Source organism: Telopea speciosissima, chromosome 11 (genome assembly GCF_018873765.1).
Source record: "Telopea speciosissima isolate NSW1024214 ecotype Mountain lineage chromosome 11, Tspe_v1, whole genome shotgun sequence".
Taxonomy (NCBI): domain Eukaryota; kingdom Viridiplantae; phylum Streptophyta; class Magnoliopsida; order Proteales; family Proteaceae; genus Telopea; species Telopea speciosissima.
The window spans coordinates 28,004,526-28,016,112 of NC_057926.1; the positions used below are offsets into that span (position 1 = coordinate 28,004,526).

Genomic DNA, 11,587 nt, shown 5'->3' on the forward strand with positions numbered 1-11,587 from the left:
GTTCATACACATCAAGGTATCTCATTCTCTAAACCCTTAATCTCATTCTCCCTCTCCTCTATCTCTCTCTATCTTCTTCTTCTTCTCCCTCTATTTCTTTTATTTCTTTTATATGATTGTGGCATGTGGATGCACTTTTATTCCCTTATTTCTTTTTATGTGGTTGTTTGAGTTAAAATAAAACCGCAAGCGTACGGGTCAATCGTAGCTACGGGTCGAACACGAGGAGATATACGCCACTCTATTTAACTAACTTAAAAGTAATGCAAAGTGAACCAAATTAAAGTGTTAAATTAAACTAATTAAACTAACGAAAATCAATGCATCCTAACTCATAAGCATCTAACAGAATTAAGAGATTAAATCGGCGTCCTAACACATGAGCATCTAACCTATCAAACTAAAGCGAATTGAAAGAAATAAAAATACAGCCACACATACTAACCACATAAAAAGAAATAAGAGCATAAAAATGCATCCATAAACCACAACCATATAAAATTAAAATAAAAGAAATAGAGGGGGATTGAGAGTTTAGATGATAAAATCTGGATGTGCTTGCATGAATGTAATTGAAAAGCTTGAATACTTGCATAAACTTACCATGGCCTCCTCTTCTAAATCTTCAAGTCTTGTCATCAACTTAAGAACTTAGAGTAGAAGGCTTAAAACCTAAACTAGAATTAAGAAATTACAACCTAATTGAAGACTTAAATTGAAATTAAAGCATAAACTAAACCTATTATAACCATTAACTAAAAATCATAAAAGTAAACTAGAAGTTAGAAAAGCCAAAAATCACAAATTAGAAGGAGAAGAAGAGAAGAAATTTTACTAAGTGAATGAGCAATTTTTACAAGAGAGGTAGGGGGTATTTATAGGTGGAAGAGAGGAGAAGAGAGAAGATGGAAGTGTAGGAGAAATATTCCCTAAGAAAAAAGAATATTCTCTTCTCTTTCCTCTTTTATAATGCCTTGAATCCTAAGAAAAAAGAAAAAAAAAAGAAAGAAGAAGAAGAGAAGATTGTTTACATAGACCTTCTATTTCTAGAAAAATAAACTTCCAATTCTAACAAGTGCTTCCTTTTCTTTGTAGATATCTTCTCCAAGCAATAAAATCAAAGCATCTTTGATTTTTCAACCTTCCATAGATGAGAAAATATAAATCTATCCCAAGTAAAATTTCAGAAGTGCCCTTGAGAAGTTGGAGGAGAGAGAGAGTAAGGGTGATGACTAGGATTCCTTCAAGAATAAATAAAATATCCATTCTATCTTTCAGAAAACATAGAGCATGGGGTGCTTATATAGGCCTCATCATTGTGTTTCTTGCGAAAAATCACCTAAAATAGACTCAAATTTTGTCCAATTCGGAGTTGGGGAGCCCAAGATATCTCAAGTTGAAGTTGGACTGTCCAGAGCCTTCCAAATGGAATCTTTCGGGTACAGTAAAGTAACTTCTGATAATTATGTTAAGGCCCCTGGAATCCGAACTTCCGCTTTACTTTGTCCCGGTCCGACTATCAATAATTATACATAAACCCCTATACACCATTTTCGCACGTCGTTACGGAAACGGCCATAACTTCTTCGTTTCAACTCGGAATCAAGCGTCGTTTGAACCGTTGCAAAGCTGACTCAATGGGCTATGCATCCATACTATTAACACCTCGAAAAAGCCTAAAAACATCTCCTTAGCATCATCTCCTCCATTTTCAGAACAATTCACCTAAACCCTGAAAAGCACAAGAAAGCACCAAGTAACTCTGTCCAATGTGGTAAAATGTATGTTTTATGCCCTAAGATTTCACATATAAATGTGCTCATCAGATTCCCCCACACTTGAACGTTACTTGTCCTCAAGTAAAGCAAAAGATAAACTAACCTAGAATGCAAAAAAAAATCCTAACTCACTTTCGTAGGAATCAAGGTTGCACTTAGCATGTGCAATAAGCCTTTCAACCCCTAGGTTACCCCTAGTGGACGAGTTGTGTCTCGTGGGTGTTTGCAGTGAATATACACCCAAAATTCAATAAATAAAAAAGAATGATGTAAATTTTTCTCATGGCATAAGTAAGATAGGGCACACAATCTCAAAGAAATACTCAACTAAAGATTAAGGAGCCAAAGGTTCCCCCACGCTTGAATTTTATCACTCCACATCAATTCAAGTAACAAGCATGCATCAAGGTCAAGGGATCTCCTCATATTTTTTAAACACTACTCACCTTCAAGTAAATCACTCATAGCACTAATGGAACTAAAGACTTAGGCATTGAGTATTTTTTACCATACTTTCTTTTTCAGGCATTAAAGCAAAAGTTTTTTTTTTTTTTTCTTCTTTCTCAACAACAAACTCTTTTTCTACTCTACTACTGTTCTCTGAATGACATGGTGGAGCATACACCAGACACCCAAATACTTGGTAGCTTTACTTTTTGCATGTATCCATAAGACATTGAGACATTGATGCAAGAGTTTTTTTTTTTTTTTTTTTTTGAGTTTCCTTCCAAGGAATTTCGATCAAGTCACCCTGCTTCATGAGGCACAGTGCCCTGTCTAGTCCCAAGTTATTCCACTTTTTTTTTTCTGTTTCTCTCTCTTTTTTTCTTTTTATTTTTCATTCATTTTCACTTTCATGCCTTGCCACAAACAAATTGGTCTCAACTACTAGCCAAAAGATCAAAGGGGTCCATAAACACATAGAGGAATCTAACCATCACATGGAGTAGCACTCATATTTTCAAACTCAATCCCCATCATAGGATACAAACGAACTACCATCCTTGAAAAGGGATTTTTTTATTATTTCGCATGCTAGGAGGGCACCTAATTCCCTCTCACTCTCGCTTTGCAAATCGAAGAGACTTATGCACATAACCAAAAACTATCGCCACAATCAAAATTCACAAAATTCACAATTAAAGTTCAACACACACCCCCACACTTAATTCATGCAATGTCCTCAATGCATGCAGAAAAGAAAGAATAAGGACAAGGGAGGGGATACATACCAGGATATCAGGGGTCAAGGTAAAGAGGCTCATGGAGATCCATGACCTCTTCTTCAACTGGAGTAGGCATCTTTATCTACGGCTTCAATCTTTGGCCATTGACTTTGAAAGTAGCTCCTGTACTTGGATTAAAGACTTCAACAGCCCCATGAGGACTTTTTGAACAATATAGGGGCCATCCCATCTAGAACGCAACTTATCTGGAAAGATATGCAAACAAAAATTGTACAACAAAATTTTCTGGCCTACCTCAAAAGATTTTCTCAAAATGTGCCTATCATGGAAAGCCTTGGTTTTTTCCTTGTAAATTCGGGCATTCTCATATGCCTCATTCCTAAGCTCTTCCAACTCAGATAGTTGGAGTTTTCTATGGGCACCTGCAGTGGGTAGGTCAAAGTTAAGCTTTTTGATAGCCCAAAAGGCCTTGTGCTCAATCTCTACAGGTAAGTGGCATGCCTTTCCATACACCAGACAATATAGAGATTCACCAAGATCAGTCTTGAAGGCTGTCCTATGGGCCCACAACGCATCTACCAACTGGTTAGACCAATCCTTGTAGTTCGGGTTGATGGTTTTCTTAAGAATTTGCTTGATCTGCCTATTTGAAACCTCAACCTGGCCACTGGTATGGGGATGGTAGGGTGTGGCCAACTTATGGATGACACCATATTTTTTCATGAGGGCCTCAAAAGGCCGATTACAAAAATGCTTGTCCCGATCACTAATAATAGCCCGGGGAGTACCAAAACGGGAGAAGATATTCTCCTTCAAAAATTTCACAACCACCTTGTGGTCATTGGTCTTACAAGCCACTGCCTCAATCCATTTGGACACATAATCCACAGCAAGTAATATGTACAGGTTACCAAAAGAGTTAGGAAAAGGCCCCATGAAATCAATACCCCATACATCAAATACCTCAACCACCAGAATTAGGTTGAGGGACATCATATTTCTCTTAGTAAGACGCCCTAAGGATTGGCATGAAGAACATGCCCTGTAATAAGTAAAAGCATCTTTAAATAGACTAGGCCAATAAAATCCACACTGTAAAACTTTGGCCGCAGTCTTATTAGGCCCAAAATGGCCTCCATAAGCCTGATCATGGCAAAAAGATAAGACAGATTGTTGCTCATGATCAGGGACACATCTCCAGATTACTTGGTCCGGGCAGGTCTTAAAAAGATAAGGATCATCCCAAAAGAAATACTTAACTTGTGAAAAGAAACGATTCTTATCTTGGGTGGACCAATGTGCAGGTGTCACACCCGTAACCAGATAATTTACAATGTCAGCAAACCAAGGTTCACTAGACACTGCCATCAGATACTCATCAGGAAAATTCTCGTTGACTGGAGAATCAACAGTCAAGGAATTAGGCAGCCGGGATAGATGGTCTGCAACCAAATTTTCACACCCTTTCTTATCCCTAATTTTAAGATCAAATTCTTGTAACAAAAGGACCCACCTAATGAGGCAAGCCTTGGCATCTTTCTTCTGCACAAGATATTTGATAGCTGCATGGTCAGTATAAACAATCATATGTGATCCAAGTAAGTAGGGCCTAAACTTCTCTAAAACAAACACAACAGCTAAAAATTCTTTCTCAGTGGTGGTATAATTAAACTGTGCATTATTAAGAGTCCTACTTGCATAATAAATCACATAGGGCAATTTGTTGATTCTTTGCCCAAGAACAACCCCTATAGCAAAATCAGAGGCATCACACATAAACTCAAATGAAACTGTCCAAGTTGGAGCTTGAATAATGGGGTCTGAGGTCAAAGCTCTTTTCAATTGCTCAAAACTATCATGACACTCAGAAGAGAAATCAAATGGGCAGTCCTTTGCCAAAAGAGAAGTGAGAGGTCTAGCTATCTGGCTAAAGTCCTTGATGAATCTCCTGTAAAAACCTGTATGGCCAAGAAAAGATCTAATGTCCTTCACACTCTTGGGTGGTTGTAAATTGGCAATAAGGTCAACCTTAGATCTATCAACCTTGATTCCTTCTTTAGACACAATATGACCAAGAACTATACCTTGCTTTACCATGAAATGACACTTCTCCCAATTCAGGACCAAGTTCTTTTCTATGCATCTTTTAAGAACCAAAGAGAGATGATGCAAGCAATTAGAAAAAGTACAGCTATGAATAGAAAAATCATCCATAAACACCTCTAGGAAGTGCTCTACCATATTAGAAAAGATACTCATCATGCACCTTTGGAATGTAGCAGGGGCATTGCAAAGCCCAAAAGGCATACGCCGGTAAGCAAAGGCTCCATAAGGGCATGTGAAAGTGGTCTTGTGTTGGTCCTCTAGAGCAATAGGAATTTGGTTATAGCCTACATAACCATCAAGAAAACAATAATATTCATGACCAGCTAGTCTCTCTAACATCTGATCAATAAAAGGCAAGGGAAAGTGGTCTTTCCAAGTTGCCGCATTCAATTTCCTATAGTCAATGCACACTCTCCATCCCGTTTGGAATCAACTCATTATTGACATTCTTAACTACAGTGACTCCTCCTTTCTTAGGCACAATCTGCACAGGACTCACCCATTGGCTATCAGAAATAGGATAAATGATGCCATGATCCAAGCATTTTAGGATCTCTTTCTTGATTGCCTCTTTCATCACAGGATTAGCCCTGCTTTGGGGTTCCCTAGAAGGTTTGAAACTCTCCATCAGATGTATATGATGTTGAACAATGGAGGGACTAATACCTTTGATGTCAGACATGGCCCAACCTATGGCTTCATTATGGTCCTTTAGAAGCTTAATCAACTATTCTTCCTGAATAGAAGTCAAATCAGAAGCAAGAATAACAGGAAGAGTATGATCATGTCCTAAGAAGGCATACTTGAGGTTGGAGGGCAATGCCTTCAACTCTAATGTGGGGGGCTCAATAATAGAGGATTTGGGAATGGAAGTGGATAGGGGTCCAAGGGGCTCCAAAGGTGGTTGGATGCTCCAGACCTCAGATAAGGGGGTATCATTAACACCCTCCAATTCCTGCATACATTCTTAAAATCCCGAATCAAAATCAATCTCAAAAAATGTATCAATATCATGGGGAAATTCTTGAAGCATATGCACCTCGTCATCCATATCAGGCTGCTTGCCCAACCTAAACACATTGAAGTCAACAAAAGTATTGTCAAAAGATAATTTTATGAGACCATTCCTGTAATTGATTAAAGCATTACTGGTAGCTAGGAATGGTCTACCCAATATGATTGGGATTTGGTCCTTGAAGTTGGCAGTGGGTTGGGTATCTAAAATAATAAAATCCACAGGAAAAATAAATTCCCCAACCTTCAATAGGACAGCCTCAATCATTCCCTTAGGAACTTTAACCGACCGATCTACAAGTTGAAGAGTAATTTTGGTCGATTTCAGTTCTCCCAATCCCAGTTGTTAGTAGACATGAAAGGGTAAGAGGTTCACACTTGCACCAAGGTCCAATAAGGCATGATCAATAGTGGTATGGCCTATAGTGCAAGAGATGGTGGGGCTTCCAGGATCCTTATGCTTGGCTGCTACTGGCTGTGAGATTAGAGAATTAATGTTAGCAGCCAAGAATGCCTTTTTGGGCACATTGGTGGTCCGCTTTTGGGTGCATAAGTCTTTGAGGACTTTAGCATAAGTGGGGATCTGGGCAATAGCATCCAACAAGGGGATATTCACCTGAACCTGTTTGAACACATCCAATATCTTGTTTGAGTTAAAATAAAACCGCAAGCGTACGGGTCAATCGTAGCTACGGGTCGAACACGAGGAGATATACGCCACTCTATTTAACTAACTTAAAAGTAATGCAAAGTGAACCAAATTAAAGTGTTAAATTAAACTAATTAAACTAACGAAAATCAATGCATCCTAACTCATAAGCATCTAACAGAATTAAGAGATTAAATCGGCGTCCTAACACATGAGCATCTAACCTATCAAACTAAAGCGAATTGAAAGAAATAAAAATACAGCCACACATACTAACCACATAAAAAGAAATAAGAGCATAAAAATGCATCCATAAACCACAACCATATAAAATTAAAATAAAAGAAATAGAGGGGGAAGCAGAAGAAGATAGAGAAAGATAGAGGAGATGAAGAATGAGATTGAGAGTTTAGATGATAAAATCTGGATGTGCTTGCATGAATGTAATTGAAAAGCTTGAATACTTGCATAAACTTACCATGGCCTCCTCTTCTAAATCTTCAAGTCTTGTCATCAACTTAAGAACTTAGAGTAGAAGGCTTAAAACCTAAACTAGAATTAAGAAATTACAACCTAATTGAAGACTTAAATTGAAATTAAAGCATAAACTAAACCTATTATAACCATTAACTAAAAATCATAAAAGTAAACTAGAAGTTAGAAAAGCCAAAAATCACAAATTAGAAGGAGAAGAAGAGAAGAAATTTTACTAAGTGAATGAGCAATTTTTACAAGAGAGGTAGGGGGTATTTATAGGTGGAAGAGAGGAGAAGAGAGAAGATAGAAGTGTAGGAGAAATATTCCCTAAGAAAAAAGAATATTCTCTTCTCTTTCCTCTTTTATAATGCCTTGAATCCTAAGAAAAAAGAAAAAAAAAAAAGAAAGAAGAAGAAGAGAAGATTGTTTACATAGACCTTCTATTTCTAGAAAAATAAACTTCCAATTCTAACAAGTGCTTCCTTTTCTTTGTAGATATCTTCTCCAATCAATAAAATCAAAGCATCTTTGATTTTTCAACCTTCCATAGATGAGAAAATATAAATCTATCCCAAGTAAAATTTCAGAAGTGCCCTTGAGAAGTTGGAGGAGAGAGAGAGTAAGGGTGATGACTAGGATTCCTTCAAGAATAAATAAAATACCCATTCTATCCTTCAGAAAACGTAGAGCATGGGGTGCTTATATAGGCCTCATCATTGTGTTTCTTGCGAAAAATCACCCAAAATAGACTCAAATTTTGTCCAATTCGGAGTTGGGGAGCCCAAGATATCTCAAGTTGAAGTTGGACTGTCCAGAGCCTTCCAAATGGAATCTTTCGGGTACAGTAAAGTAACTTCTGATAATTGTGTTAAGGCCCCTGAAATCCGAACTTCTGCTTCACTTTGTCCCTGTCCGACTGTCAATAATTATAAATAAACCCCTATACACCATTTTCGCGCATCGTTACGGAAACGGCCATAACTTCTTCGTTTCAACTCGGAATCAAGTGTCGTTTGAACCGTTACGAAGCTGACTCAATGGGTTATGCATCCATACTATTAACACCTCAAAAAAGCTTAAAAACATCTCCTTAGCATCATCTCCTCCATTTTCACAATAATTCACCTAAACCCTAAAAAGCAGAAGAAAGCACCGAGTAACTCTGTCCAATGTGGTAAAATGTATGCTTTATGCCCTAAGATTTCACACATAAATGTGTTCATCAGTGGTTGTAAAGTGTGACTGCGTTTTTGTTATTCCTTCCAATTTGTGTTAGTTTGATAGGTTAGATGCTCATGTGTTAGGACGCCAACTTAATCCCTTAATTTTGTTAGATGCTTATGAGTTAGGATGCATTAATTTTCATTAGTTTGATTAGTTTAATTTAACACTTTAATTTGGTTCACTTTGCATTACTTTTAAGTTAGTTAAATAGAGTGGCGTATATCTCCTCGTGTTTGACCTGTAGCTACGATTGATCCGTACGCTTGCGATTTTATTTTAACTCAAACAAGTTTTTGGCACCGTTACTGGGGAGATTATTGTCGACTTTATTTTTTTGATTTTTAAGTAGTTCGAAGTATTTTAGTTTCTTCTCTTTTCTTTTTTCTAAAAAAAAAAAAAAGACAAAAAAAAGTTTTTGAAAATCTCTTCTTGTTTCTCTTCTGTTTCAAATAGTGTGTGCCCAATCTAAAGTTCTTCATATGCTCCAACCCTCCATCTTTTGGTGGCCCTCATAGGATTAAGTTACCTATGACACTACATCTTGACTTGGTTGGGTGGATTGGTATGTGACTTATCTTTGGAGGTGACCACTCTTGTTAACAGGAAAGCGACATAGTGAGTGCTTTGGGAACATAAACGTATAGTAGACCTCCATTTTACATCAGAATCCACTTGGAGTCACCCGTAGGTGGCTATAGAAGACTATACGGGTTCCATTGCTGTCAACCTATATGGCAACCTTACAGCTTTGGAACTATTGTTTCTATTTTTGAGGAACAGATGCACCATCTACTTTGAACTCCCTTTTGTTTTTGGTGATTTTTTTTTTCTAAGTTTTTTTTTCTTTCTTTAATTTTTCTAAAGGAGACCTCATATCTATTTAGGTGGCTAAGGTGTGGACTCGTGATTCAAGTAATCATTTTCTTAGAAGATTAACTTCTTCACTACCTTTGACCCCACCTTTGACCATGGGTGACCAACAACCTAAGACTCTTAAGGATAGGTTTTACCCTGCTAGGGCTGCACAGCCCTCTTGCATCAATCTGCCTGTTGTTACAGGGGACAATTATGAACTCAATACCCAATTCATTAGTATGCTATCCCACTTCCATGGGATGGCCAATGAAGATGCCTATCTTTTCCTTAGAGAATTTGAGGAGGCCTGTGTTCTAATTAAGGTTCAAAATTTAACTGATGATGCAGTAAGGCTACGATTTATAACCTTTGCCCTGAAAGACCAGGCCAAGAAGTGGCTCTATGGATTGCCAACTAATTCCATATCTACATGGGATGAGTTCACTATTGTCTTATTGAGAAAAATTTTCCCTCTTTACAAGACCAATAAACTCAAGAGTGACATACTCCAATTTAGGCAGAAACCACATGAGTCCTTCTCTAAGTTCATGGAGAGATTCAAGGACCTCCTTTTAGAATGCCTTCACCATGGTATTGATTTGTGACAGTTTTTTCAAATTATTTATGAGGGTATAGACTTTCAGACCAAGCAGCTTTTAGAATCTATGTGTCCTATAGGCTTTACCTCTTTTTCTGATGAGAATGAGGCCTGAAAATTCTTAACCAACTTGACTGACAAAACTAAGGAGTGGGAATCTTCCCAAGAGGCTGAACGGACCACTAAGGGATATCTTATTGAGGGTACGATAGCGAAAGAGGCCAAACTCAATAGCTTCATAAAAAGGTTGGAGTCTATAGTTCTTAAAGAGTCTATACCGGTTAACCAGGTCAACCAGGTGTTAATATGCAATTGGTGCCATACCCCTGAACATCTTATGGAGGAATGCCCCAACACCGTTGTGGGTAATTCCAACCCCGAGAATGTAAGTGTCCTTTACCAAAACAATCCATATAGTAACACTTACAATCCAGGATGGAGAAATCACCCAAATTTCTTATGGAATCAAAGGAACCAAGCAGGCCAATCCAACTTCTACAATCAAGGTCAGCTTGGTCTCCAAAGGTCCAACTATGCATTACAAAACCAAGGGATGTCTCCTAACTCCTTTCACCCTCATCCTCATCTAGGACCTTCTATTAATTCTGCTAGGCCTCCTCTCCTTGCACCTTATCAGCAACCCCCAGGGTTTACCAATACAGGAGAGGCAACAAGATTGAATGAGATGGACAACAAGATAGCCTTTCTCATGACAAACCAAAATAATATGGAGAGACAGCTCACTCAGCTTGTCATAATCCTACATGAGAGGGAAACCAAAAAGTTACCTAGCCAACCTGAGCCAAATCCTAGGCATCAGGTTCGTATCCAGCAAGATAACCAAGCTCGTCCACTCAATGTTGTACAAGGCCAACAGCATCAAGGGCCCTCTAGCCAAGTAAATGCAATATATGTTTTACGGAGTGGCCGTGAATATCAACAGGTTAGTACACCTAAATCTCTACCATCTTATACTCCTGTTGATTCTCTCCCTTCTGAAGAGGCCATTGTAGTACCTTCTATTCCTGGTTCATCTGATGAACCTGAAATAATTTCAGATGATTTGGTTAAGGAAACCAAAGATGATTCTGTTGAGAAAGTGAAAGAGACCACTCCTGAAAGAGTTTATACCCCACCTGCCCCTTTCCCTAATAGGTTGGTTAGCAAGAAGTCTCATTCTGTGGAGAAAATTTTGGATGTTTTTAAACAAATTCAAGTGAACATTCCTCTATTGGATGCTATAGCCCAGGTCCCCGCTTATGCTAAACTCCTCAAAGACTTGTGCACCCAAAAATGGACCATTAATGTGCCCAAAAAGGCATTCTTGGCTGCTAATATTAGTTTTCTCATCGCACAGCCGATAGCAGCCAAGCATAAGGATCCTGGAAGCCCCACCATCTCTTACACTATAGGCAACACCACCATTGATCATGCCTTATTAGACCTTGGTGCAAGTGTGAACATGTCACCATGTCTACCAACAGTTGGAATTGGGAGAGCCAAAATCGATCAGAATTACTCTCCAACTTGCAGATAGGTCGGTTAAAGTTCCTAAGGGGATGATTGAGGATGTCCTATTAAAGGTTGGAGAATTTATCTTTCCTGTGGATTTTGTTATCTTAGATACCTAACCTACTGTCAATTTTAAGGACCAAATCCCAATCATATTGGGTAGACCGTTCCTTGCTACCAGTAATGC

At 38.3% G+C, this 11,587-nt stretch overlaps 1 non-coding gene across 1 annotated transcript; it reads right to left on the bottom strand.

Annotated features, from left to right (window-relative positions):
• Positions 1-9,778: 9,778 nt before the first annotated feature.
• Positions 9,779-9,885, bottom strand: LOC122646955. Its single transcript, XR_006330756.1, has one exon. It is a non-coding gene; the product is annotated as a small nucleolar RNA R71 (small nucleolar RNA).
• Positions 9,886-11,587: the final 1,702 nt, after the last annotated feature.